The following is a 6,000-nucleotide window of genomic DNA, read 5'->3' as shown; positions in this document are numbered from 1 at the left end:
ATCGGATGGAAGATTCGGAGGACAAGGTACGGCCGCCCCGCCTGGTGATGTTCCGGCCAGGGGGCAGGCTTCTTCAGGATCAGCGAGACGGACGTCTAGATCTGCAGCGACGTCGAGGCAACAGGTCCGGTCGGAAGTCTGGGTCCCGGCGGTCGGGCGGCAGGTTGCCGGCCCATCGGTCAGCGCGTCCTCATCCCCGTTCCGAAGATGTCGTTTGGATGGACAGTCGTCGGCGAGAGAAGAGCTGGAGGAAGGTGAACTGGACGTGTATCGTCGAGGTCAGGATGGTCCGGCTGACGGGAACACAGCGCCTGTGCAGCCCGGTGAGTGTATAACTCCATCATTGTCATATCCAGCGATTTTATGTCGGGTATCGGTGGGGGGGCTGCTAGCGTCGCATCGGTGGCCGGTAGTGGCGCGGGCGGGCGCGATGGCGCGGGTTTGGCAGACTTAGTGGGTTGCTTGAGAGAGCTGGTCGGGCGCCTAGATAGGGCGGTGGCGCCGGTAGTCACGGATGTGTCCCCGGCGGTAGTTTGGGAGGGTCCCAGGGAAGGGGGATTGTTACAAGCGCGGCCCGTAACGGCGGTTAGAGAGGCGGTCGCGGTGTCGGTACAGACCGAGGCGCAAAAAGATGGCGATCGGGTGCGTATTGATGATCGCGCTCGTGGGGAGGTGTATGTGTGTTTCGAAGGTCCGTTGGGGGCGCATTTAAAGCAGGAGGTGCGTGAGCGGATCTGGAAGGACGAATATGTAGAGATTTTTTCTCTCTTGCCGCTCGCTAAATTTAATTTGGATAAGAGCAAGCGGGACGAGAGTAAAAAGGACGAGGAGGAACGGCGGCGGTATAGGCTTATCCCGCAGACGTTCGTTAATTGGTCGCAGGCGTTCGCCATATTAGTGTGATAGGGGAAAAGGCGCCGGAAAATTGTTCGGCGTTGTTTTGTTATTTTGATGCTATTGGGGAGGCTCATAGGGCGTATGGGGGCCAGGCGTGGCTGCGATACGACGAGCAATTCCGTCAGCGAAAAGCGGTTCGGCCGGCGATTCGGTGGGACCAGAAAGTTATTGCTCTCTGGTTACGGGTTACGGCTCCGGTTAGGCAGTCCTTTCCCGGGAGCGCCGGCCAAGGAGGCCAGTCTAGTCAGGTTGGACAAGGCGGCGGGGGAAAGGCAGGGTTTTGCTGGCAATTTAATGAAGGCCAGTGCAAGTTCGGGGCCACGTGCAAGTTCAAGCACGTGTGTTCGGAGTGTAATGGTGCATCACACGGGGCGGCGAAATGTATGCGGAAAAGGAGGTCAGGGAACCAGTCCTCCGCGGCTGGTCAAGGGGGTGTCACCGGTGAGGGTGGAAAAGATGGCCCCTTATCTAAATGAGTATCCGGACAGGGCGGCGGCTAAGTTGCTTTACGAGGGTTTTCGTGTTGGTTTCGTTATTCCCCCGCCTCCTTATGAGGTTCCGGTTAGGCGGAGGAATTTAAAATCGGCTTACTCGCATGCCAAGGTCGTGTCGGACAAATTGTTAAAAGAAGTTTCGTTGGGTCGCATGTCAGGGCCTTTTGTTGAGTCGCCAGTAAAAGATTTAGTTGTGTCCCCGTTGGGTATTGTTCCTAAGCGCGAGCCCGTAAAATTTCGTTTAATTCAACACTTATCGTATCCCAAGGGTTCGTCGGTAAACGACGGGATAGATCACGAGTTGTGCTCCGTAGCCTATACCTCATTCGATGAGGCGGTGGGGTTAGTGCGGGCTGCGGGTCCGGGCGCGCTGCTAGCAAAAACCGAAATCGAGGTGGCGTTCAGGTTGTTGCCAGTTCATCCAGAAAGCCAACGGCTGTTGGGCTGTTTTTGGAATGGGGCCTTTTATGTGGATCGGTGCCTTCCGATGGGGCGTTCCCTTTCTTGTGCGTACTTCGAGGCGTTTAGTAGCTTCGTGGAGTGGGTAGCGAGGGGAGTATCCGGGGTCGACTCGTTGATCCATTACTTAGATGATTTCTTGTGCGTTGGCCCGGGGGGTTCGCCGGTTTGCGGTAATTTGCTTTATGCACTACAGAAGGTGGCGAGGGATTTTGGGATCCCTTTGGCGCCAGAAAAAACGGAGGGCCCAGTAGCGACGATTTGTTTTTTGGGAATTGAAATAGATTCGGTGGCAATGGAGTGTCGTCTCCCTGCGGATAAGCTGGGTGCTTTGAGGCTGGAGGTACGGCGGGCTTGTAGACTGAAGAAAATGACGCTGCGGGAGCTTCAGTCGCTGCTGGGGAAGTTGAATTTCGCCTGCCGGATTAGGCCAATGGGGAGGGTGTTTGGTAGACGGTTGGCAGCGGCAACGGCGGGAGTGCGAGTGATTTGAATAATTTTACGGATGCGGCTGGGGCGGGCGGTTTTGGAGCTTACGGGGGAGGTCCGTGGTGCGCAGGTCAATGGCCGGCTAGTTGGGTGTCCAGCGGACTCACGCGGAATCTGGCCCTGCTCGAGCTGTTCCCCATCGTGGTGGCGGCAACCATTTGGGGGGACAGGCTCAGGGATAAGAAGGGTCGTTTTTTACTGCGACAACATGGGGGTGGTGCTGGCCATTGATAACATCACGGCGTCCTCTCCTCCTGTAGTTCAATTGTTGCGACATTTAGTGTTGGTATGTTTGTCGTTGAACGCGTGGGTGGTGGCGGTGCATGTGCCGGGGGTACGGAATTGCATCGCTGATGCTCTTTCTCGCTCGCAGTGGGACCGGTTTCGGCAATTGGCACTGGGAGCGGAACGTCTCGGTTTGGCTTGTCCGGAACATCTTTGGGATCTGGTCTCGGTCCCGTAGAACAACTGATACAAAGGTCTTTGGCGCGCACGACGTGGAGTGCTTATTCTGCTTGTTGGAGGCAGTGGGAGGAGTGGGTAAGAGAGTTGGGTGACGTCAATACGGATAGAGACAGGTTGGTGGCACTTTTGTACTGGTTAGGGGACGCCTGGGAGGCGGGGTTTTCAGTGGCAAATGTGAACCGGTTCATATCTGCGGTGGCGTTTGGTTTTAAGTTACGAGGCTTTCAAGATGTATCTAAGGAATTTTTGGTGCTACAGGCTTTGAAGGGGTTGGGCCGAGGTAGAGGGGAGGCGGATAGTAGAAGGCCTGTGTCGTTTGCTTTGCTTAGCCAAGTAGGGAAGGGTAAGCTGATAGTTTTGTTCGCCCTCCCGGGGTCGGTTATGTGCCCAGTAGAGTGCATGCGGGGTTTTTTAAGCCGCAAGCGGGGTCTCCAGATTTGCCTTTGTTACGTCATGTGGACGGGTCGTTTTGTCCAGGTTTCAGTTTGGAGATGTATTTAAGGAATGTCTGACGGCGGTTGGTGTCGCGGCGGGCTCATATTCATCTCATTCCTTCAGGATTGGCGCAGCAACTGCAGCGGGGCGCTGGGGGTTGGATGATGAAGGGGTGCGGCGCATTGGTCGTTGGGAGTCCAACTGAGTTAAGTCCTATGTCCGCTCCATTTGTTATGAGGTTGTGGTTAACGCTTAAAAAATGTTTTGTATGGCGGTGTCTAATTGTTTTCCATTTCAGATTCGCCTCCGTGTTTGGTGTGGTTGCTGGGTCATTCGTACGTGCACTGGGTCATTCGTACGTGCCCGGACGGTCGCCAGTTGCGCATTCCGCGACAGGATGCGGTTGTGCATTGGCTGGGATTTAGAGGTATGTCATGGAGCAGGGGGTTGGCAGAATTCCAGACATAGGCCCGGCTTGATAGGGTTCCGGAGGTCTTAGTGTTGCACGTGGGTGGGGATGACTTGGGAGTCTGCCCCTTGCGTGAGTTGGTGCGGGATATCAAACACGATATGTTGGGTTTGTGGGTTTCTTATCCCAAGTTGGTGATAGTGTGGTCGGACATAGTCCCGAGGAAACATTGGCGGTTGGCTAGGTCAGTGAAAGAGTCAATAAGGCTCGCATTAAAGTTAATCGGGCGGTGTCCCGTTTCGTAGCAAAAATCGGGGGCATTTGTGTGCGGCACAGGGATTTGGAGTCAGGAGTGGGGAACTTCTGGAGGGGTGATGGGGTTCATCTGACCGAGGTTGGCATTGATCTTTGGAGCTTGGCGATAGCAGAAGGAATAGAAAGGGCGGTGGTGGTGTGGCGGAACTCACAGGCTTAAGGTGGTCAAGGCCTGTTTCGCTGTGGCGGGGGGAGTCCTTGAGGCCAGTCAGTACAAAATGGTGGGGGGGTCGCATCGGGGGTATGCGTCCCCCAAAAAAGGTACATGGTTGAAGACTTCATCGGGTGTTATCCCTTTGAAGTGGTCTTCTGGTAGAAGGTATATCACTTGAAGGCTTCATCGGGTGTTATCCCTTTGAAGTGGACTTCTAGTGGTCGGTATATCACTTGAGGGCTTCATCGGGTGTTATCCCCTTGAAGTGGACTTCTAGTGGTCGGTATATCACTTGAGGGCTTCATCGGGTGTTATCCCCTTGAAGTGGACTTCTAGTGGTTGGAGCCATCTGCAGAGGTGAACGGTGCTTCCGAGCTGGTTTACGGCTGGAGGTAATTGGTGGTTTGCAGATGGCTAATTCGGTGTGTTCTTAAAAAGGAACATCTGAAGGGGCTTCAAGGACTTCCTCTGCTCGGGTTAATGTTAACGTTAAATTGTTATGTACGATTCTGACCCATGTTGGGTCATGTGAATTATTAGGAGGAATTCTCTGGTGGATTCCTAACTAGTTATCCGAATGTTTCGGATTTAAATTGTTTTGATAAAACTGTGAAATTAATAAACGGCTGCTGTGGCCATTTCACATCCAACCTCGGTGTCACGTGTCTTTCCTAAAGGTGGGGGTGGAGGGATAAGATGGGTAAGGGAAGGTTCATTAACACACGACTCTACTTAGGAAGGTCAAGAAGAGGCTGGACGCAGCCTGCAGGGCTTAAGGGGAAGCCTCCATGACCTCACTGGTAGGGAAAGGGTTAATAGGTAAGGGAGAGTTGGAGGGAGAGTTAGGAGGAGGTGGAGGAGGGACAAGGAGGAGTCAGGGGGCCGTTGCTGAGCTTCCCGCTGTTTGCGGCATTGAGCCGGAAGCAGCGGGAGGAGTAACACAGGGAGAGACAAGCTCCCACCCTCCCGCCCTTTGTTTGTTACCCCTGTGGGGCTTTATGTACGTCCGTTTATGAGTGTTGTCTTTGTTTTGTGTGCTTATTTAACATGTTTTTCCTTTTTTCCCGGAGTAGGTTCTGTTGTCATGGCAGCTGGCGGGGGGAGTCCTTGAGGCCAGTCAGTACAAAATGGTGGGGGGGTCGCATCGGGGGTATGCGTCCCCCAAAAAAGGTACATGGTTGAAGACTTCATCGGGTGTTATCCCTTTGAAGTGGTCTTCTGGTAGAAGGTATATCACTTGAAGGCTTCATCGGGTGTTATCCCTTTGAAGTGGACTTCTAGTGGTCGGTATATCACTTGAGGGCTTCATCGGGTGTTATCCCCTTGAAGTGGACTTCTAGTGGTCGGTATATCACTTGAGGGCTTCATCGGGTGTTATCCCCTTGAAGTGGACTTCTAGTGGTTGGAGCCATCTGCAGAGGTGAACGGTGCTTCCGAGCTGGTTTACGGCTGGAGGTAATTGGTGGTTTGCAGATGGCTAATTCGGTGTGTTCTTAAAAAGGAACATCTGAAGGGGCTTCAAGGACTTCCTCTGCTCGGGTTAATGTTAACGTTAAATTGTTATGTACGATTCTGACCCATGTTGGGTCATGTGAATTATTAGGAGGAATTCTCTGGTGGATTCCTAACTAGTTATCCGAATGTTTCGGATTTAAATTGTTTTGATAAAACTGTGAAATTAATAAACGGCTGCTGTGGCCATTTCACATCCAACCTCGGTGTCACGTGTCTTTCCTAAAGGTGGGGGTGGAGGGATAAGATGGGTAAGGGAAGGTTCATTAACACACGACTCTACTTAGGAAGGTCATGACTCTGCTTGATCCAACTTATCTGTGTACCGACCTCTGGCCTGACCCAGACCTTGCCTCTTAAATTCTGATTAC

Source organism: Rhinoderma darwinii, chromosome 10 (genome assembly GCF_050947455.1).
Source record: "Rhinoderma darwinii isolate aRhiDar2 chromosome 10, aRhiDar2.hap1, whole genome shotgun sequence".
Taxonomy (NCBI): Eukaryota; Metazoa; Chordata; class Amphibia; order Anura; family Rhinodermatidae; genus Rhinoderma; species Rhinoderma darwinii.
This window is presented reverse-complemented; position numbering follows the sequence as displayed.